At 35.7% G+C, this 24613-nt stretch overlaps 2 long non-coding RNA genes across 2 annotated transcripts in view; both read right to left on the bottom strand.

Annotated features, from left to right (window-relative positions):
• LOC107651733 (uncharacterized) overlaps positions 1-1268 on the bottom strand; it is a 34500-nt gene extending 33232 nt beyond the window's left edge. The window contains exon 1 of the long non-coding RNA XR_008917759.1: positions 524-1268. This is a non-coding gene — a long non-coding RNA (uncharacterized LOC107651733). The remainder of the gene's footprint in view (positions 1-523) is intronic.
• A 646-nt stretch (positions 1269-1914) lies between these two features.
• LOC103098248 (uncharacterized) overlaps positions 1915-24613 on the bottom strand; it is a 173469-nt gene continuing 150770 nt past the window's right edge. The window contains exon 3 of the long non-coding RNA XR_008917758.1: positions 1915-2106. This is a non-coding gene — a long non-coding RNA (uncharacterized LOC103098248). The remainder of the gene's footprint in view (positions 2107-24613) is intronic.

Here is a 24613-nt window from a genome sequence, read left to right as displayed (position 1 = left end):
TTCCCCATGACAACAATATATAGTCAAAGTAGTTGCTTTTTTTATAAAAAAATAATAAGATAGGGTCCTGGATGGTATCAGACAAAGATTCTTCCAGAAAGAATCAGAAAAAATAGCAATGGCTGGTAACTATTTGTTGAGGAATAATAAATATAACCTATTGACAACCATTTGAAATGAATCAAAATCATTAATAATTAGAGAAATGAAAATTAAAATGACTACAAGACAAGTCTTTCTCTACTAAGCTGGCAAAAGATGCAACAGTTAGAATAAATTCAATATTGGCTGGGATGTGGGGGAAATGGGCACAATAATTCACTGCTGGCTCGCTTCACACAATATCTGTGCAACCTTGGACAAGTCACTTAACCCTGTTTTGTCTCTCTTTTCTTATAATAACCTGGAAAAGGAAATGGCAAACTACTCCAGTATCCTTTTTAAGAAAAAAGAAAATAAGTCATAAAAAGTAGGACATAACTAATAAATAACAACAAATTTCAGATATTATAAATTTACTTACATTTAAGAGATGGTTTCCTGCCCATGCTAAATAGAAGAAGCATAATTTTAGCTGGTGATGAAGCAGGTAGAGTTCTGGGCCCGGAATCAAAAAGATTCATCTTCCCTAATTCAAATCTGGCCTCAAGGACTTACTAGCTGTTTGATCCTGAGCAAGTCACTTAACTGTTTGCCTCAGTTTTTTCATGTGTAAAATGAGCTGGAGAAGGAAATGGAAACCATTTCAGTATTATTGCTAAGAAAACTCCTAATGAGGTCATGAAGAGTTAGACAGAACTGAAACAAATGACTGTATTATGGTATGTTGTAGGTCATCCTCATTTTTTGGTACTTTTTAAAATGAGAAATGAGTTCTTATGATGAATTTGTTGATGTGTATAGTGAAACAAAAAGATGCTACTGACACACTAAATTCCTAGAAGATAAAGATCATACCTAAGATTTCACTGTTATGGGGAACTCCGGGTTGAAGAAATTCACTCCATCAATGCAAGCTGGCACCTCTTCTGCAACTTTCATAGTTGCCTGGAATAGTCTAGAGCACTGAGAAGTTACAGTCCTGCCAGGGTCAAACACCCAGTATGATGAGGCAGAATTTGAACTAATGTCCAGATTCTAAGGTGTTTTCACTATCCACACTACTACTCTGCATATTCCAGATAAGATTCCTTATCAAAATAATTTTGGTGCTGTAAGACGTCCAGAAATGCATGCTATGCATTTTTCTTTTACTGAACACAAAAATAATATAGTATTGAATAGATAAGTTTTATCTTTTTGTAGATTTATATATATATATATATATTATAAAATTCCCAAATGGTGGCAGAATAGAAGAAATATTTCCATCTTTTATAAAACAAAATAACTTATGCAAGGAATCCTTCCCAGAGCCACTTTAAAAAATCTATTTTTAACTAGTGGATTGAAATAATGAAATTCAAAGGAATTATAATTTGGCAAGAAAACATTTTTCTATTGAACTCCTTTTAAATTTGTTTTGTTTAATTTTAGAAACATTTCTTTTCCTCTCTCACAAAGCATTTCTTTTCATTCATTTTATATTCTTGTTTCTGGATGAGCAATAAGAAAGTGACCAGTGGCTTCCTGTGATATTTCTTCAACCATCCTTCTTAGAGGTACATAATCTAACTGCTAGTAAATTTAGACCCTTCCATGCACCAGCAAGTCTTCTAAAGGACCTGAAATCTTCAAAAACTGCTCCCTTTTAAACATTAATTTAAATACTTTAAAATATAGGTAGAAGACTTTAGTTCATTATAACTTACAAAACACAACTATGAACTTGTGAATACACTGGACAAAAACTAAAGTTAAGATAATTGAATAACCTATATCAGATAAAGGAAAAATAACTGTATTACAAAGAAATTATTAAATTTTAACATGAATTTAATGAGTTAATTTTAAAGGTAATATTTCAGTTCTCATTTCTCTGTTCCTCCCATTAGGTATCAGTAGTCTCCTTATGGATTTTTTCTAGAGACGACATTCCTAGATGAATTGAAGAGGTTTGCTCATGAATCTATATATACTATAGTCCTCCATCTTCCAGATGCATACCTTCAGAGACAGACAAAAAGACAGATGGGGTGATATGATAAGAAAGAGAAAGAGATCACTGAGAAAGACATAGATGGGAGGAGGTAGTAGAAAATGGAGGCATTATATACACAAAATTAACATTTACTTTTAAAAGAAAAATAAGAGTAAAGAATACCATTTGATTCAGCAAACAAACTTGAGTTAGAGTGACAAAACAATTTCTACCCACAAGGAGCATTAATTCTACTGGGAAAAAAAAAGATTTTGTGATACTTTTTGTAGAAGACATCATAGTAAATTACAGGAGTTCAAGAAGGTTCAGAAATTTAGGACAGCAAACAAATGCAGTAAATTGGTTCTTCTTCAGTTAAGGAGGAGCTGAGATTGATGAGCCACTGTATCAGCCTAAGTGTTGTCTAGCTACAAGGAAACCAAGCCCAGGTCAAAATGGAAACTCTTTGGGAAGGAATACTCCCAAAGATTTCCTTCCATCATTTGCTTCTAAGGATCCTCTCCATAGTCAGGGAAACTCCGGATGCAATAAGTGGCATAGAATAGGAAGGTGTGCTTTTCAGAGAGATTTATACCTCACTGTAGATTTGAGACACAAAGGAAAAGATACAAGAAACAAATCAGAGTCCAACAAGCAGTAAGTATATCTAATAAAAGGTCCTTCATTATGTGTGTTGATTTTTTTTGTTTGGGATTTGGTTTCGGTGGGGTATGAAGGGAAAACACAATAAAGACACTGAAATATTTGTTTAAAAATGCTTCTCCTGTTACTAAGACTTTCCAAGTCTTAAACGGTGCCTATGGGGTGGGGGGGTAGGAGCAGCTGGGTATCCCAGTGGATTGAGAGCCAGGCCTAGAGAGGGGAGGTCCTAGGTTCAAATTTGACCTCAAACACTTCCCAGCTGTGTGACCCTGGGCAAGTCACTTAACCCCCATTGCCTAGCCCTTACCACTCTTCTGCCTTGGAACCAATACACAGTATTGATTCCAAGAGGGAAGGTAAGGGTTTAAAAAAAAAAAGGTGCCTATGGTACCATGGGCTCATAGGACAAACTTAATTTTTATGCAAGCCAGAATTGGGAAAATACAGCCTTATTTAGAACAAATCCTAATTTTATACAGATTTGTCTTGAGTTTTCTACCCTCATGAAAAATGTAAAAAGTAAAATTAAATTAAGAAAATTCTAAAGATTATAACCCCTTAATTCCTGCCTCAAACATGAACTACATGATTCTGGGCAAGTCACATAAATTCTCTGTGCCTCAGTTCCCTCATCTGTAAAATAGGAAGAATAATACCATCTACCTTGCAGGGTTGTTATGAGGCTCAAGTGAGCTGACATATGTGCATTGCTTTGCAAACCTTAAAGAGTGATATAAATATTACCTTGTTTTTCCTCAAGGATAGTTTGTGGTGTTTCACCCAGGTACAAAAATGTAGCTGCACACTGTCCCAGGACTCAGTTCTTTATCAAAACAGATTTGTTATTTATGAAGATGATCAGCTTGTCTTCAGCTCCATTTCCTGACACCTAGTCAGGTTAATAATTGTTGAGATGAATTGAATTGTTAACAGAAGAAGGTGAAATCCAGGACTACAGTCTATCCTAAAAGCTTATGTTTCTAGATAATGAAGAATCATGCTCATTGCCTGATTGTGCTGCTTTATGAATCAATACAGGAGGGCTGCATGATCAGGCTTCAAAACTCTATTTTCTTTGAACTGAATCAGGATAAATCCATTGCTTCTTCTAGCAGTGGAAGTTACCATCCCCCCGCAGGAAAGCACACCATGGAGATAAAAGCCGCTTGAAATAATTGCATTTGCTGTATCGGTCCCCATCACAATCAACAAAGCTTACTTGCTACTTCACAGATAGATACACTGGAGCTGAATTACATATTCTGATAAATTATCCTCATCTGGTGTGTCTTGCTTTGCATGGCTAGATGCAAGCTACATGAAAGTGAAGTTAGATTTATGCATTCTTCTGTATGAAATTGTCAGAAATTATTGGGGTTGGGGTGTGTGAACACTTCTCAGGACTGCTGAAAGATGATTCACTGCCTACCCTTCCAGGCAGTGAAATCCGACAGATTTCGTTACTCCTTATGCTTCCTGCTTTCCGAGTAACGGGGAAAGAGGGAGCAGAGCTAGGTTGGGAGAGAATGAATCCAGAATTATCCATATCATTGAACCATCTCACTAAACACTGCTGGCAGGATCCAAAATTATCCTAAGATCCCTGTCTCCAAGGAGTTCTACACATTTAAATCTATGGTAGCCTTCTACACCAATAATGGAGATTTATATCCTTGCTATCTGGTGAGGGTATAGTTTTGCTTTGTTTTGTTTTGTTTAAATCAGCAGAAGATGCCAGATGCAAATGAGTTTGCTTAGTCGCTTTTGTTTTTTAAGATCCTATTTCTCCTGGAAGTGAAGCACTCAGTAATGTTAGGAGACAGGGTTTAGAAAAAGATTATAAGAAATCACTGTGAGTAGATGACTTTAAGTCCTCAAGGACCTTTCCATCTTCCATCTGGATTGCACTTTGAGATGATAAATAGACAGGTGCTATCTTAGCCTGCAAGCCTAAAATTTATTGCCTATTTGGAGAAGTTTAAATGGATTTTTCTTTGGTTCAAACAACAGCATTTTTTAAATCACCTACAAATTTTTCTTATCATTTTTGCTCATCAATAATGTAAGACAATTTAGAAGAACTGATTGCCTATGGTTTGATAATGGCATACGAAGCCTTTTATCTCTTGGTCATCAGATAACTTTCTGATCAGTAATGGGTGATAAATACTGGCCACAATTTACTATCTAATGGTTATTTGTGTCTCTAGCTAGAAGAAGTTAGAGGATTTAAGCTGGGAAGGCAAAGTGGAACTTTACTCTAGCATAGAGACCATATCTCAGCCCTCTGAATCAAGGGTAAGACCATTATCAAGAAAGTATAGCCCCACCCACAATTTTTCAGGAAGAAATCCTCTCTTTTCTGAAAACACCAGTTGTTTTGTCAGCCTGCACAAAGTTTGGGTACAGAGGGGATAAGATTTGGAAATCACCACGATTTTGGAGAGACCCAAGATGTGGTTGGAATAAAGAGAAGAGAGACTGAACCCAGAGCAAGTAAACAGAGGGAAACTTTCCTCCTCCCTCTCTTGGCCACTATATTCAATGGTCTGAAAATGATGTATTTTCCTGTTCCTTCTCCCTCTCCTCAGTCTCGAGACGGAGATTTATCTACTATTTTTTCCTCAGTAAAGATAATTCACACAAATGCTTTTGAATGATTATTGATCACTTTTAGTAGTCTCTGCTATGTTCCAATTCTTTCTCTATCTGCAACTAGGGACACTGGTAGGACTTTATCATTTCTAGAGGAGCCCTCTGTCATTTTAGACTTAATGATGGGCATCCTCCATGATGATGGCAAACATTGCTGACTACTATAATTTCCATGTTTTATTTTTCCCCTAATTTTTACAATGAGAGTCCTCAAACAAATGCATCTCTATTGTTGTATCTTCCCAAGAACCTTGGGACTTTTTCACATATGCCTGGGAGATACCTTGTTGGGGGGAATCTTTTTGAATTGCATTTTATACCACCAAATCAATTTTTTGTAGCTACAGTAAATGAACACAGAGGGCTCTTGTAATCCCTGCTCCTTTCTATGAGCTCTGTGATTTAAAAAAGTGGTCTGCTATAGAAAATTATTTCCTGACTAATATTCTCTTCATCATCTTTTTTAGTAATAAGATCTAAGAGTATTTTTCCCAACCCTTTGATTGTCTCCCTTTCTTATAAACACTTGAGAATCAATTTCTCAAAGCCCTCAGAATTGTGTGACCTCCAAAATGACATCGACCAACTCATTGTATATTAGGACTTATCCAGCTCTTTTCCCATGCCATTGTCTTCTTATCATTTCTACTTCCTCATTTAGCAATTCAGAGACTAATGCTACAATCCAAATTAGAGGGCATTGATAGGAAAGGAATTTGTTGCAAAGATCACTGAGACAATGAGTGGTATAATAGAAAAAGGGCTGGCCTTGAAACCCAAAAAATCTTGGGCTCAAGTCCCACTTCTGCCATATAATGACTATGTGACCTTGAAGAACCCTTGATGCTCTAAACATGTAAAAACATTGGAGAGCTAGGTGGTCCAGTAGATAAGAGTTTGGGGTCTCTTCTCAGACCATCCTAATGAGTTCAAATCTTGCCTTAGATACTTATCAGCTATGTGACCCTGGACAAATCCTTTATCCTGTTCACCTTGGTTTCTTCAACTATAAAATGAACTAAAAAAAGAAATGACAAACCACTCCAGTATCTCTACTAAGAAAATAGCAAATGGGGTTACAAAGAGGCATATATAACTGAAATGACTGACCAACAAAAGAGGAGTCCACAGGCTTCATCAGCCTGCCAAAAGAGTCCACAAAACAAACAAAATTTTTAAAGTCGATACATAAAAGTAAACATGTCCAAAACAGAACTCATTATCTTTTGCCCTAAAACTTCCCAGCCCCCTGCCTTCCCAGTCACTGTAAGAGGGCAACACCATCCTCCCAGACTGTGGCTATGCAGACTGACAACCTAGAACTTATCCTGGATTCCTTGCTCTCCATCTCATACCCAAACTGTAGCCAAGGCCTATTGATTTATTCCTTGCATATATCTCTTGTATAAGCCTCCTTCTCTTCTCTGTCTCTGTCATCATTCTGATTCAAGCCCTTATACCTCACTCCTAAACTACTGCAATTGCCTACTGAAGGGTCTGCCTGCCTCAAATCTCTCCCCACTCCAATCCATATACCATTTGGCCACCCAAATGAGGTCTTATCATGGTACCCACCTTCTCAATAAATTCCAGTTGCTCCCTACTACTTCTAGTATCAAATACAAAATGTTCTATTGGTATTCAAAACCTTTCATAATTTAACCCCCTCCTTCCTTTCCAGTCTTCTTACACCTTACTCCCTCCCAAATCCTCTTCGATCCACTGGCACTAGTCTCCTGGCTATTACATGAATAAGACACTAAATTTCTTAATTCTGAGAATTTTCTCTGGCTGTCCCTCACGTCTGATATACATTCCCTCCTCTACTCTACCTACTGATTTACTTGGCTTTCTTTAAGTCTCAACTAAAACACCAACTTTTATATGAAGCTTTTCTCCATCCCTCTTAAAACTACTGCCTTCTCTCTGTTAATTATTTCCTATTTATCCTGAAAAGGGAAGGAGGGAGGGAGGGAAGAAAGGAGAGAAGGAGGGAGAAGGAGACAGACAGAGACAGAGAGACAGAGAGAGAGGAAGAGAACAAGAGAGAGGGAGGAAGAGAAGGAGAGATGGAGGGAGGAAGGAAAAAGAGAGAAGCAAAAGCCTGTTCCTGTCCTCAAGGAACTTACAATCTAATGGAGGAGTCAAACTGCAAACAAATATATAGACAAATGAGAAGCAAATAAATGTATAAATCTGTTTGCCTCTTTGAATGCTCAGAACTTAGCACAGTACCTGGCACTTAATAGGCATTTAATTACTGTCTAATAATATTGATTGAGTTTTTGAAAAGTCAACAATACCCAGTATAGATGTGTCTAAATATTACTTTAAGAAACTATGAGTTCATAATGATAAATAAGTCCAGGCTCTATGTCTATTAAAAAAAAAACCTTTAAAAATCTGTTTTTCATCTGTTTGTTGCCTTTTTCAGTGGTGTCCTTAAAACATTAAGGATGACTTTGCTTAGTTGGATTTCTCACCAAGTAAACAAGATTTACTTAATCTTGTTTTTCTCTCAATTACTTCTCACAGTTTTATTTTCCACTATCCATCATAAGATTTTTAAAATTAGTTTATACTCCAAATTGATGTTGTTTTCCCCAAAAATATCAAGGGTTGGCTAGACTCTTCTGAATTCCTTGCTCTGGTGATTAATATCCATATGTTAAATTTTCTTAAGAAACAGAGTCTAGATCAATATTCTTATGCCTATTTTCCACTTTTCAAAGAGCAACAGTTTGATCAAATAAGTAAAATTGCAAATGCATTGATTGCACACCATAGTCTCATCTCATTTTTATTTGTTGTTCTGGTTTGATACTTTTTAAATCTTAATTTATAAGAAATTCATGTTCTTATTGTATACAGGCTTACTTGAAAATGGTTTCCAATTAGTGGTTTATAATTTCCCACACATTAAAACAAAATGAATTTCTTTTTTAATGATAACTTTATTTAATGGCTCACCATATCCAGAACAACCCAACTCTGAGTATAAAGTATATTGATTTAATTTAGAGGAGTTTTCCTCTTAGAGATGCAAAGGAGTAGATAAGAAATGCCATCTCCATTCTCTAAGTCTTACCAAAAAAAAAAATGTTCTAATACCCAATTAAAGCTAAAAAATATTCTCCTGGAACCAGCAGGGAACACTACCCTAATGAAAGTTTCTAAGTACTAAGTGTTTAAAAATACCTCAGTATATAAATCTCTGATAGCTAGACCCAACTCCTATATTATTACTCACCTGTGGATGTTTCCAAGGTTTCATTGAAGGACTTCTCTTTTTTTTCTATCCTATCCTAGGTACCCATATTAGCCTGTGTAGAGTTTCCTCTCATGGGTAATACTGTAAATTTGGAGGACTACATAAGTCACTGGTAAATTAGAGCCAATAAAGGAGAAAAGGAGAATTTAATAGTGTGTTTATAAGTCATTTTTTTTTCTGCATGGGAGAGTGGTGCAAGTGTGTAATAACTCCTCTTCTATGTTTGATCCCTGCTAGTCTAAGTGTGTATGCTTAAGCTAAGAGACATTTTTTTTTACATTTAGACATTATTTTCCAATTCTAGCAATATAATCAATAAAGAAATATATTTAAGTAATTTTATTTATTAAAATAAATTTATAACTTATAATGCATTCTAAATTTATATTGTATAAATAAATATATATTTACATTTTAATGTACTAAAAATACATATAAATCAATCACTTATTCTCTTGGGAAAATCAAAAAGTTTGATCATGAACCAAAGAGAGATCATTGAAAAGTGCCCAAGATTAAGGCTAATCTGTATAAACTCAGAGCCTAAAGTTTGGGTCACTGCTTACATTTAAAGATATGTCAAAAAAATATGAATTTAGGAAAAGCCTCTAAAAATGAATCTGGTTTATGTAAAACCAGAGATTTCATTTAGGACCTGGTGCTACATGAATTCAAAAATCATTCCTATAAAGGCATTAAATAATTATATAAATCATATATATATATATATAATACATATTAAATTTTCATGTTTTTTACTCATATTCCCTAAAAATATCTCTTGGGTTTTGGTCATTGGTTTGGTTTTGTTGCATTTACATCAAATGTAGTTTCACTGATATAATGAACTCCCAGTAAGAAATTTCCTCTAACCATCAAAGTCTGAAAATCATAGTCTTGGAGAATTGCCTAGGAGCACTAAGCAGTTATATGGCACACTAGGGTCCTGCCACCCTGCTAATTGAATTATCATCCTGCCTCTTTCTATTCATATGACCATAGATGTTGATATATAAGGGACTTCAGAGTCCATCCATTCTAATCTTCTCATTTTAGAAATTAAGTAACTAAGGCCCCAGAAAACATCCTTGACTTACTTGCCCAACATCCCATGACCAATAAATGTTTGAAGCAAGATCTGAACTCAGGTTTTCCTGATTCTACATCCACTGCACCACCTCATTGCCCAAACTTTATTAACTACTTCCTCCATAAAAGTTCTAATCTAAGATTGCATCATGACTTAAGGTTTAGTGTGCAGAAAATGAGTCCTCTATTCTAGAAGACTGTACCAATCGAGTTCAAACACTGGATGACCCTACAAAGCTTAAAAAAAAAACCTGTAAATCTTTGCCTAGCAACAGATTGTGTGACTTCTGTTAAAATTAGAGTTCAAGTTTTGGTCTGTTATGGGAAACTCACCACCTTCATCAGTGAGAATAATATATATTTTGGTGAACTCTTTTGAAAAAGTAGCTATGTAGCTAATATACCAAGCATCTTGGAAAATACAAATGAAGGAAAGGTATTTCCTCTGCAAAAATCCACTCCAGGATCTGATTGTGATGAGAATGTTACCTTGGGTTCTTAAAGGTTATGCCAGTGCATTTCCAACCATGAAAAGTTCCTCTACACTAAATATGGTTTCAATATGTTCCAGTGATAAATTCTATCTATTACCTGAGGACCAAGCCTACTCACAAAGGAAAAAATCATCACTAGCAAGTTGGAAAATGAATAATGAATTATGTGGCCAAGACAACACATAAAACAAAGAAAACAAGAAATGGCCCTTGAGCCTACTTCTGTTCTCAAAGTGGCAGGTTGGTAAAGAGGGAGAAACCATTATTAAGAATTACAGTTTTTAGTTTCTTAGCATTAACTTCAGAAGAGGAAGAGTATTCTATGTGTGACATGGTTATGGCTAAATGCAATGGAATAGCACCAAAAGAACTGAACTCTGTATATACAAACATTCTTGTTATAGAAACCAATCACAGAATTTCAGAGTAGAAGGTAAACTCAAAGACCATCTAGAACAACCAATTCCAGAACAAGAATTTCCTTGAAACCACACCCAAAGAAACCAATACAAGTCTTCTAATATTTGCTTAAAGAATTATCTAGCTTAGAAATCTACAATCTCCTGGGCCAGATCACTCCACTTTGGGATAGTTCCAATTGTTAGAAACTTGCCCTTTAATCAATCTTAATTTTACCCAATTTCAACTTTCACATATTGGTCCTTGATCTTCCTTCTCAAACCAGGCACCAATCTAATCAACGCCATAAAAAAAAGACAAAAAAAACATTTTTTTTCATATCCTAGCTCAGTCTTCTCTCTAAGATGAAAATCCCCAATTCCTTCAACTAATACTCATCTGGTAAAACCTTGTGCCAGAGGGGGTAGCTGGATAGCTCAGTGGATTGAGAGCCAGGCCTAGAGATAGGAGGTCCTAGGTTCAAATCTGGCCTCAGACACTTCCCAGCTGTGTGACCCTGGGCAAGTCACTTGACCCCCATTGCCTAATCTTACCACTCTTCTGCCTTGGAGCCAATACACAGTATTGATTCCTAGAGGGAAGGTAAGGGTTTAAAAAAAAAACCTTGTGCCAGGGTATAAATTTGAGGTCAGAATAGAAAGATAAATTGGAGCTAATGTGAAAGTATTTTAGTGTCAGGCTTAGTAGTTTGTACCTCTTTTTTTCCTAGAGGCAATAAGGAACCACACATTTTTGAACAAGAGAGCAACATGATCAGACTTATTCTTTAGGAAAATTATTTTGGCTCCTGTGTGAACAATTGATTGGAAAGAGAGCAGATCAAAAGGATAGAGGCCAAATAGAGGGAGAGAATTATAAGCATGTAGAGTCTGAATTAGGCTTTTAGCTATTTGGATATAAAGATTGAGCTAGATATGAGAGAAATTGTTGAAATAAAATTTAGAAGAATTGGCCAGTCTTTGAATTTGGGAAGTGAGGGAGAGAAGAGATGACTCTGAGGTTACAAATCTGAGTAGATGAGAGGCTATTTGGACAAAAGGTAGTTTAGGAAGTAAAAAAAATTAGTTCCATCTGGGACACATTGAGTTTGAAGCACTAAGAGGACATCCAGATGGATATATGTAGCATTCAGTTGGTGATGCAGGATTGAAGTTCAGGAGAAAGTTGAAGGGCGGATATAAAGAATTGTAGATCATCTGAGTAAAGACAAGTTAAACCTGTGGAAGTAGATTAAAATAACAAGGGAGAAGGTGGAAGGAAGAGAAGAGTCCCGCGTTCAGATTCCTGGAGGGCAGCTTAAAAAATTATCTTAATAGTTAATAAGGGCTTCATATATCCCACAGTACAAAGGAGAGGAATGCCCTTGCTCTCATGACTGAATTACACAAGAATTTATGACATTCTGTCCCTGCCTGTTTAATCAAGGGATTTAGACTATAGAAGATAACATTCAATGGTGTCTTTCTGTCTGCTCTACACAACCCCTGTCCTTTCATTAGCTTCACAGTGGAGGGCAGAATATGGCACAGAACCAATGAGCTAATCTTTTGTTTGGAAAGGTCCCTAGGTCTTCCTGTCCCCTTTAAGTGCCCTTAATCTTCTCTAATTAACTATGGATTTCTTAATTTGCATTGTTTATTATGCAATCCAATTGGCTCTCTTCATGGCCATCTGCTTCACTGTGTATTTCACAAATGATCTTCCTATATTTCAGATGCCATATCACCCAGAGAAAGAGTTTATATAATTATTGCTTAAGTGATAGAACTGTTACTGCTGCTGTTACTGCTACTGAATCTCTTCCATGAAAAACAAAACAAAAAAGAGGTACAGCTCCTCAATTACTATTCTATATTGAAATATTAATTCTATCAAACCTCTTAATTTAAACTGGCAACTTCAAAATGTACCATGATATGGCCTTTGATCAACCATAAACTGACATAATACATACAAAAACAAACATGTAATGTGTGTATCTATAGATAATGTTTTAACATTTGCTATTCACAATCCCCTATCCTTCGCCTTCATTTTGTCATGGCCTTCCTCTTAAGGACTTAGATAACAGAGTAAACCTGGATTTATCCAAGTACTTCACACATATTTCCAGCTAAAAGTGATATGAAATGATTAATGGGTACATAAAGTCCAAGTATTTCACTCTTCTTGTTCATATGCTCTTATATATATATATATATATATATATATATATATATATATATAAAGCCACCCCTCCCCATTCTCCTCTGACTTTATGGCATTCATAAATGTTTTTCTTATTCTTTTATTCCTCCACAGATGCCACTCTAATATCTTTTCTGGATATTTTTTTTGTTTACTGAAATGCATATTTTTACACATGACCAGGTGAAGTATAAACTCCATTGTGTTGATAACTACGCATTGAATGTATTGTTGATGTTTTCTATGAATGGAATCTCAGGTGATTGATTGATTAAATGAGATGCTAAGTGATTATCTTTATTCTATCAAGTACCGATTTAACTTTCATCCTATGCTATGTAGTTTCAGGTATGAAATAAACCATAGATCATTTTACAAAAATAAAAAATTCCAGAACTTAGGAAGGAATACAAGTGGATATTTAGTCTAGATTGACTTTTCCTGTAGGTATCGACCTTTACCAATTACAGTTCTAACAGACAATATGTGTTAAACATGTAGGAAAATAGGAATGCACACATATGTACATACACACAAACACCTCAAAGAAGAAAGGCCATGAAAGTTCACTGGGGAGAATTCTGAGCAGAGATGACTGAAAGATTCATTTTCAGAACAGAATGAAAAGAGCAGCAACAGGACCCAATATGTGGAACAGTTCAGAGATTATCAAAGAGAAGCTCCTACAGGTGGTTGGTTGGTTATTCGGTTTTGTGATTCAGGTTCAGAGACCAGAGTTTGAGTGTTGTACATTTGCCTTGAGTGGCCCCTCTGCTGATCAGAAAAGACTGGTGGACTGAAGCTACCCACTGAAACTAATTGAAATCAGCAAAAGATCAGTGAAGGTCTAACTCTCCTTCCCCAATGACTAAAGTCAGGAAGAATTGCTCTTTTAAACTTTTCTGAATTCTTGATTTTTTTCATATAAAACTATGGCTGGTCATTACTTCTATAGATTTGTTCTTGATTCCATGTGAATTGGACCGGCCTCCATAAAATGATGCAGAGTGAAAGGAGCAGAACCAGGAGAACATTGTACACAGAGACTGATACATTGTGGTACAATTGAATGTAATTCACTTCTTTACCAGTAGCAATGCAATGATCCAGGACAATTCTGAGGGATTTAGAAGAAAGAACACTATCCACATTCAGAAGAAGAACTGTGGGAATAGAAACAGAAGAAAAACAAGTGTTTGATTACATGGGTCAAAGGGGATATGATTGGGGATATAGACTCTAAATGATCACCCTAGTGCAAATATCAATAATATGGAAATGGGTCTTGGTCAATGACACATGTAAAACCAAGTGGAGTTGTGTGTTGGCTATGGGAGGGAGGTGAGGGAAATGGAGGGAAAGAACATGATTCTTGTAATCAAGGAAAAATATTCTAAATTGACTAATTAAGTAAAAATTTCCCATAAAAATAAATAAAGATTTGTTACTCTTAGGTTGTACAAGGGATTGTAATGAAAGAGATCTGTGAATAGCTTGTAGTACCTAGAACTAAATAAGATGGAGGTCCAAATAGTTATGATTTCATCTTGCATTTAGGGCTTTGAGCTATAATCATCACATCATCCTACAGTTTTGTTTTATTAAGAACTATAAGTTTCTCAATTGGAGAGAAATTGAACCATGTAACTCAGGACCTTTTACCTTAAGTTATTCAGTCAAGACTTAGGTGGTAAAGTGAGGAGATGGCATTTTTCTCAAAAGTAGCTGGCCTGAAGACAAAATTCACTCCATTCTTTGTTTTATTTTGTTTTTTAAACTGGTCTGTTCCTGGCTCCTCATTTGGGGCAAAATAGAGACTTTGGCTAAGGGATAGTCATGTCCCCAGGCTAGCTGGCTAAGAGAGAAGATGGGGAAAGAATCTGATATGCCTACAAAAATTCCAAAGGTGGAATTGAGGAAAAAGTCCCTCTTCCTTCTCATATTTCGACCTATAATAACAATCTGACTAAATGGCACTGCATTTTGGTTACATATTTAACAGATCAAATGGTTACTTTCTTAGACACGGGGCAGTTAGGCAGCACAATGGACAGAACTACTGCCAGTTCTCAGGAAGACTGAGATCAAATCTGGCCTCAGACATTACTAACAGTGTGACCCTGGGTAAGTTACTTAACTGTTTGCCTCAATTTCTTCATCTATAAAATGAGTTGGAGAAAATGTGAAGCCATTCCAGTTATCTTTACCAAAAAAATCTCAAATGGAGTCATGAAGATTCAGACACAACTAAACAACAATCTTAAACACTATGAAAGGCCCAAAAGACTTGAGTTTGTGATAGATCATAAGTTAAGTTAATTTGGGGAGAGGATGAACTTGGTAATAATGACCCCTGAGGAGTACTTTAGGATTTCAATTCAGGCACCTACTTGGGGAAGAAAATGCCATTTATTAGAGTTGGGGGAAGAGAAAGAAATGCTGAGATCAACCTTATGTAATCATAGGATTTGGAGAAAGAAGAGCTATTAAGAATATTGAATTGGAAATCTGGGGCAAGAAGGAATTTTAGAGGTTATTTAGTCCAACAAATTAAATGACCTCTACTGGATTTTACATATAAAAGACATGTAGCCTTAAGAGATTTTAAGACTTGCTCAACAGCTAACAATCAATTGGTCAATTAGTAATATCCTGGAAATTTAAAACTAGCCTATATCCCATTTTTAGCATCCCAAGACAACTTTTGGATTTTAAAGGGAAAAAAAAGGTTACTGAAGTTTATAACATGCTTCTTCCCTTGATCTCTTGCTGAACAAGGGTAGAGACAAAGCTTTCTGTTTATCTGTGGACAAGTCCCTTAATATGGTATGATAGAGAAATGTAGATATACACACTGTGCAATCATTCTGAAGGTTCCAAGATTTCTAGCATCTTGTGGGGACCCTTGTCTCTTTACCTATGTGACTTCTGGCATCTAGAAGAGCCACCTTTTGTCCAGAGTAAGGTTGGAGTGCTCTAATCAGAAAGGCTTGGGAAAAGGACATCATGAAAAACATAAATTGGAGTAATAGGAAGAAGCAGGGCTTTTTGCCTTGGAATCAGAAGGAGTAAGTGGGCAATCCAGTCCAGCCCTCAGATGGCCACAAGCGATCTTCTTTCTCTCTGGCCCAATTTTTATTATTTAGTAATTAATTATAAATTAAGATAGTCTCCAGAAAATTTTAATCATAAAAACATTAAGTGTATACAATGTGTCAGTCATTATGTTAAGCAGTAAATACTGGAGCTACAAAAAGAGGTAAAAGCAGTCCCTGCTTTCAAAGAATTTACAGTCTATGGAGAAGACAACATCCAAACAAATACACACAAAACAATGTATATACAAGGATAAATGGACACAATTAACAGAAGGATAATACTGGAATTATTAGGGATTGGGGAAAGTTGTCTGTAGGAGGTAGGATTTTAGCTGGTCCTTAAAATAAACCAGTGAAGTCAGTAGTCAGGATAGAGGAGAGTGTTCTAGGCATGAGAAATAGCCAGAGAAAATGCTTGGAAGTGAAAGATGGAGGGACTTGTTCATGGGACAGCCAGGAGGCCAGAGTCAGTAGATTAAATACTAAGAAGTAAATAGTAAATCAGAGTGTAAGGTATAAAAGGCTGGAAAGGTAGGAAGAGACTGAGTTATGAAGGGCTTTGAATGCCAAACAGCATTTTGTTTTCAATCCTGAAGGAAAAAGAAAACCCCTGAAGTTTATTGAGTAGCTTGGTGACATGATTAGACTTGCACTTTAGAAAAGTCACTTTAATGACTGAGTGGAGGATTGATTAGAGTGGGAAGAGACTTGAGGAAGGCAGACCCACCAGTAGGCTATTGCAATAATCTGGGCATGAGATAATAAAAACTAGAACTAAAGTCATGGAAGTGTCAAAGGAGAGAAGAGAACATATACAAGAGATATTATAGAAGTGAAATTTTGACAGGCCTTGTTAAAGGATTATACATGAGGGAGTGGGGGAGGCATAGACAATCCAAAGTAATTTATGGGTTGCAAGGCTGAAATACTGGGAGGGTGGTGTGGCCTTTTACAATAAAAGGGAAGGTAGGAGGTAGGGAGGGTTTGGGGAGAATAATAATGAATTCCATTTTGGACATATTGAATTTAAAATATATAGGGGACATCCAATTTGGATGTCTGAAAGACAGTTTGAGATATGAGATTGGAGGTCAGCAGAAAGTTTGGGGTGGGATAGGTAGATATGAAAATCATTAACAACATAATTAAATCCATGGAAGCTGGTAAGATAACCAAGATAAGAAGTATAGGAGAAGAGAGAACCCAGGACAAAACCCCAAGGGACAGTTAGAGGGTGTCATCTAGAAAGGATCCAGTAAAGAAGACTGAAAAAACAGATAAGAGAAGATCTTAAGATAAGAGAGAATGGTGCCCCAAAAACCTAGAATGAAGAGAGTCAAGGAAAAGAAAGTGATAACAGGGTCAAAAGCTGCTAAGAAGTCAAGAAGAATGAAGACTGAGAAAAGACTGTTGATTTTGGCAACTAAGAGATCATTAATAACTTCAGAGAGTGTATGTTTGGGGGACTAATATGGTCAGAATCTGCATTATAAGGGGTTAAGAAAAGAATAAAAGAGAAAATAGAGGCAACTATTGTAGAGTGAGAGTGACAGAGAGAACAACCTGTTGCATGTGATGGGATGTAATGGGATCACATGAACAAGTAAAAGACTTAGTCTGGATCAAGAATAAGGTCATTTTATCACATGAAACAGAAGTGAAGAAAAAAGAGTAGCAAAAGGTATCTGAGTGATAGAAAATGAGGAGAGGATGATGAAGAGGAAGTTCATGGTAAATGGATCACTTTTTTCCTGTAAAATACAAGACAAGGGTCTCAACTGAGAGTGTTGGGGCAAGAGAGAGTTATAAAAGTTATATATGGAATAAAAACATTTGGAAAAGCCATTATGGAAAGCAGTATATGGAGGGGAGATATTATAATATTGCCAAAGGGCATTCAGGGCCCAGTTGAGATTAACATAAACTTCTGGTGGACAGTGGCAAAACAGTTGTGTGATTTCCTCCACCTTCATTCAACAGTATGTGTGTAGGTGCAAGGGCAATAAATGGTGGGAATGATCCATATTGAGGCTTGGCTGGGTATAATTGGTGATATAAGGATACTAGGGATTCAAGAGAGAAAGTATAGAGTTGAATTGGTTCTCCAATGGGTCAAGATGAGGAGAAGAGAAAGTGACTACTGCAGGGGAGAAGGCCTGAGAGAGAATCGAAAGGTTGAGGGATCAGATGTCACAGTATGGACAAAAAAGTAATGTTTTGTAACCAGAGAGCAAGAAATGAAAAGCCAGTAAATTATGGTTGGTGAGTGGATTTCAAAATTCTTGGAACATAAAGATGGTATATTGGTAGGTGATGGAAGATCTGTATGTGACTGAGTTAGGATGGAGGAGTAGCTCATGAGAAGTAAGTAGGAGGAACTGAATGATTAGGACATTTGAAGGAGAGTTAGTATATATGTTAAAGTCCTCTAGTAAAAGAGTAAGAGTTAGGAAGGAAAGAAATATTATGATTCACATATTAAATTAATTGAGAAAGGAAGAGCAGTAACCTGGGGAGGTATAGGCAGCAGCTATTAGATTTTTTATAATTTGGCAGAATGAATACCATGAACCTCAAAGAAAAAGAGGTTACTGAGTGATAGAGGAAGGGGAAGAACCTGGAAGTGGCAATGGGGAACAAGGAATATCCTCTACCTCAACCAGTTACCTGAGGAGAATGAATAAAGGTACGGCTAGGGAGATTGACCAGGGAGGTTGGTTCATCGAGGGGAACTTAGGATTCAGTAAGAGCTAGTAAATGAAAGGAGTTGGAAAATAAAAGATAAAAATATAGAGAAGCTTATTCTCCATGGAGTAGGTATTCCAGTGGGTAGAGTCATGTTGAAACTTTGGTTGAAAATGATGAGGGCAATGGGAATAAAGAATTGGTTTGTGGGAACTGTGAAATGGGGGTTTGATAATAATCTATAGAAGTCCATAGTCTCTGGGATTTGAAGACTATGACTGAGTATGATCATATGAGCTCATCACTGAGCTAAGTGATATGGCATGTAGAGTATTAGATGTGCAGTCAGAAAGTCTTGAGTTAAAATACAGTTTCAAATATTTACTTGTTATATAATCCTGAGCAAATCACCTAATCTCTATCTCCCTCAGTTTCCTCAATTTTAAAATAGAGTCAATGATAGCATTTACCCTCAGAGCTGTTGTAAGGAACAAACGAGATATTTGTAAAGTGCTTAGCAGAGTGCCTGGCATACAGTAGACACATAATAAATACTTCATTTATAATCCCATCCCTTCAAGATATTTACCTAGGTCTTCCCAAATCAAATTCTGTATTCTTTTCACTACACCATTTTTACTTCACATATAGGGCAGTTTTCTTCTACCCCTAATCCCTAGTCCTATAGTTTGATGATGTACTACTACCTAACTAGCCCTAGGCAAAATAGAGAAATTATGATATGTCAAGATCACATTCCATTCACTCAAGAAATAAATAATATTCTAACTCTGGACACTTTGGGTACTCCATCAATTTCCTTGAGATGGCTAAAAAATATAATCAAGGTGCTTGAAACAATCCTATAGTGATTTTGCAGGAGGATACCAGATAAAGACACAGATTAGGATTCTAATCACTAGAGGAAACACATTGATAAGATCTCATATCCATTGGTATACTGGAGTCCCATGGTGAGGCAACTTTGTTCCCAGAATTTATAATTTATTCATAAATGACTATTGATCTATGCATACCCAGTATAAACTTTATAAAACAAAAAAAAGATAATTTGGTCATTGTCATTCATTTTCAACTTATGAATATACCCCTAAAACAATTTGATCTTGAGAAGGAATTTTTTTTCTTTATTTATTGATGGTGCCAAAGAGATGGGTCAAAGGGTGCTTTTGTAATGCTCATAGGCAAAGAAAATGGAGCATATTTCAGTGTCTTCTAAAAACAAAAGGACGCCGAGAATAGGGGCAATGAATCAGATCTATGACATCTCTTCAGTTTGTGATAGTTATTGGTTTACAGGGCTTTACTGCTACCTGGAAGTGTAGATTGCACTGCTGCAATTGTTCTGTGTGTAACCTTTAACTCATGCTTGATAGCAAACAAATGAAAGAAAAGCAATACCGTCGGATGGGTTGATTTATTTTTAAAGCCAATGATTTTTTGTTTAATATAAATGTAAAAACATAACTTTCCTTCAAGCTAGCCAGGTAGTTTGAACAATTCATCAAAACCAGAAGCACCAGAGCTCTGCAATAAGAAAGGAGGAAAATCTGTTCCTGTCCAAGTCATTTTCTTTCCCTTCCTTTAGGAAGATTCAAGGTTCTGACTGGTGATTACAGCCAAACCGACAGACTCCATGTAATTAAACTGACTTCAATTTCATTATTAATTCCCAAAATTGTTAATATAGGTGCCATATCTAAGTGCCTTTTCCTTTCAGATCCCTCATGGTTATTTGTGAATTCATCCAAAAGCCACTTGTCAGCTCCTCATCCATTTAAAATATCATTCTGCTGGAAAACCATTTGTCATCTTTTACCTTTCCTCTGGCTAAAAGTAATTCATGACATATACATAAACTCTCAAAATAAAAATATTAATAATTCTTTTTCTTTCAATTTTCCTGATTATCAGAGGAACTAACCTGAGCCTTTTATATCTCCAGGAAACAGGAATCGAGCCTTCATTACCAATGTAGTCAGCCAAACTCACAGTGTGTAGACTTTTCCATTTCTTCACCTTCATATCCTTCCCTTCAAACACACATTTATGCCAGAAGCTCAAACCAAGTAATAAGATTAACACATTTGTATTAAATGATACACATCACTCTTCATAATCAGAGATTGCAATAACAGTAAAACATTTGAAAGCACAAAAACATTAAGGTAATAGAATATGTATTAAACTCTTTCAGCTGTTAAACCTCTCATTCAATAAATTCTCAGAACAATGAAAAAGAGGAAAGTCAAGTTTTTTTCAGAATAAGCACAAAAAAAGTCTATCTCCTCTACAATTTATTCTCATTTTGGAAAGTACAATCTGTATGGTGCAAAGATCCTCTGCCACACATTAAGCTATATTTCATCATCATAATTCACTTCTATATAATATTTTAAGTCTTACTTCCCCAGTAGTCCATCCTCTACACAAATACCAAAGGGATTTTCCTTAATCATAAATATGATGACCGTATCACTCCCCTGCTCCATAAATTCCAGTGGCTTCCTTGTCTCTTTAGGATCAAAAGTAAACACCATTTTTAAGTTCTTAAAGCCCTCTGCAACCTGAACCCACCCTACCTACTTTTCCAACTTATTGCTTGTTTCTACCCCTCTTGAAGTCTTATTTCCTACTCTCGTATCTATGCTTTTGCATTGACTGTCCTATATGCCTGGAATACACACCCTCATCAATTCTGCCTCAAAAAATTCCTCTCTTTCTTCAGGACTCAGTCAAAACAACTTCCACATTAAGCTTTTCCTTATTCCCAACAAATACTAGTGCCCTCATGCTGAAACTACCTTGTATTTAACCATTTTGTATTTATTTCTCTTTATTCTCTTTATTCTCGTGGTAGTCTCTTAAGCCAGGAGTCTCAGTGGTGTCTTCAGCAGGGGTTCCACCAAGGCAAGCCTCTTCCTTCGACTCTAGTCATTCTTCCAGCAAGACTCCAGCACAGAATCCTGCAGAATACCCCTCCAGGAGAATCTCCTTGCCAAAGAGTCAAGGAATGAATCAATCTTCTTTTTGGTCTTGCCTTTTTCCTCATTACTTCCTGTCACTCCCCTACTTTACAGGAAACAATCACAGCTTCCCAATTTGCCTAGCACTGCCCCACCCTGATGTGGGTGTGAGTGCCTTTTCCTTTCAGATCCCTCATGGTTATTTGTGAGAGGGAAGCTTTATCTAGGAAGTGACTTATGAATTTTCTTACTTAATGTTAATTAGGGGTACTTTAAGTTCTTGATTGATTAACTCAAAATGGACAAATGGAATAAAGAATTCCCTTTCACATTCCCCCCACCCCCATTATTCTATTGGGAGAGGAGCCTACTGAAATTTCTCAGATTTACATGCCTGGTCTCCCCAATGAATCATGTCAAATATCCAGTTTATACCGCTGAAGATCTTCTAATTGAAGGTGCATACAATATTGTACTTTCTAGGAGGGAGCTACAATAGTTGGAGATAAGAGGGAGAGGGCAAAACTAATGATTTGTAGGCGCATTGACAAAAAGCCAATTAGGGGGCAATTTCCTTTGGTATAAGAGTTTACATCCAAAATAAATGTGTTCAACCCCCTTTAGTTCAATTAATTATATCCAAAGTTCATTATAGATCTTCTGATGTAGTATATGGTTTCCACAGACTTCTTTATGGCACCTTCTTTAAAAGAGTTCACTTTCTTGATTCTGGGAGTTAGCTAGTTTCCTTTTGCTAAAATTTCTCTCAAAAAATACTTAATCTTTGATTTTATGAAAATTATGCAATTCCTGAATAGGGTATTGACCAACAGCTCAATCCAGGTTACATGTCTGAGTTATGATGTATATGAATCAATTCTCAAAAGAAAAACCAAAAACCTAAAAAAATAATAAAAAATAACAAAAGAGAAAATATTGAATTTGGGAGAGGAAAAGAAAAAATATATATCAAAACCAAATTATATGTAAAATAATTCTGAGTAATCAAGAATAAGCCCATAGCAGGTCCTTGAATCAGAGCCCAATTAAAGTGATTTATATCCCACAAGCCTATAGGACAATTATAACAATATAGCCCATTGGCAGCCAGGGCTACAGAAAATTGCCATACTATTAGAGTGAAAAAAGGGACTAGTTTTTGAAGTAAAAGGGAATTATCTTTCTCTGGTCTGATTTTACCTTCAGTCTCAGGGATAAGGGAGCCAAAATGGTAGCCAAACTAAGGTACTTGTCAGAAATCTAGCACAGGGGAATCCATCATCTGACATTGTCAAACATTTCCTCAAACCTCAAACAAGTCCTCTGTCTTGGCAAAAATTTCTTATCAATACCACAGGGATTAGTGGTCTTCTTGACTTCGTGCTTCTTGGCAATGTACAGTGTCTCTTTTATGATCCCTTCTTCTGAAATAAGATAATTATTAGTCAAGGTCCCATAATACTTAACAATCAATGGCAGGTTTCTATAGTCCAAAGCTTTTGGGTATGCATTGATATTAAGACTAATAGATATTTTAAACTTTTCCTTCAAAATCAAAAGCATAAATACTGATTCCATATACTTCAAGTACAAAAATAAGAAGAAAAAACATTCAAATATCCTAATGAAAATTAAAAGAAAAGTAATAGTAAAAGAAATGATCATTTAAAAAAACCTGGAAAGACTTATATGAAGTGTTACAAAAGTAAGTGAGAAGAACCAGAACATTGTATACAGAATAATAATAATATATGATGATTAACTGTGAATGACACCTATTATCAACAAGGCAAGGATCCAGGACAACTCTAAGAGATTCATGACAAAAAAGCATATCTACTACCCTAGAAGAAATTGAGGAATGCAAATTGAAACATGCCATTCTTTACATTATTTCCTCCATGAAATTACTTTGGTATAAGCAACATGTCTCCTCTTTCATATGACAAACATAGAAATGTATCATATCACAACATATGTACAACATACATCATATTACATGGCTTATTATGAAGGGGAGTGATAGGACAAAGAGAGAGAACACAGATTACAAAATATCTAAAACTGGATATTAAGAAATTGCATTGACAATCTAGAAAAATGTATAATTTTTAAAAATCACTTGATTTAAAAAATGGAAAAATGAATGGAAGTACCTTTTACAACCATAACTAGGACAGAATTCTTAGCCAAATGGGTCAAAGAGATAAAATATAAAAATAAATAAAAATAAATAAATAAAAGATAAAAAATAAAAAGAGATAAAATGGATTCAATTATATGAAACTAAAAACAAGTCAATATGCTAGGATATATAGGAAAATAGTAGATGGGGAGGAATCTTTATAGGAAATATTTTTAATAAAAGTCTGTGACATTAAAGTTATGTATGAAATCAGCCCTAATAAATAAGATTAAAAGCTTTCTTTTATTTTCCTATTGATAAGTAAAATACTCAAAAAATAGCATTTTAACATATTTTACTTCATTGAAAATTTCTCAATTGCAAGTGAAAAAATTTTAACATTTGTTTTTTTTAAATTTTTAGTTTTGCCATTCACATTGTTATAGAATACTATTGTATAAATTGTCCCAGTTTTCCTGAAATCATCTTTCTCATCATTTCTGATAGCACAATAGTATTTCAACACAATCATGTACAACAACTTGCTCAGCTATTCTGTAATTTATGGGCATCCCCTCAATTTCCAATTCTTTTGCTACAACAAAAAGAACTGCTATAAATATCTTTGTACAAATATGTTCTCTTTTCTTTGATATAGGCCTAATAGTGGTTGGGTACAAAGGGTATGCACAGTCTTATAGCCCTTTTGTCATAGTTTCAACTGGCTCTCCAGAATGGTTGGATTTACAATTCTATCAACAATGTATGAGTGTCCCAAGTTTTCCACTTCTCCAGCATGTCATTTTCCTTTTCTGTCATGTTAGCCAATCTGATGGATGTAAATTAGAATTTCAAAGCC

The sequence above is a fragment of the Monodelphis domestica genome, chromosome 3 (genome assembly GCF_027887165.1).
Source record: "Monodelphis domestica isolate mMonDom1 chromosome 3, mMonDom1.pri, whole genome shotgun sequence".
NCBI classification, from domain to species: Eukaryota; Metazoa; Chordata; class Mammalia; order Didelphimorphia; family Didelphidae; genus Monodelphis; species Monodelphis domestica.
This window is presented reverse-complemented; position numbering and strand designations above follow the sequence as displayed.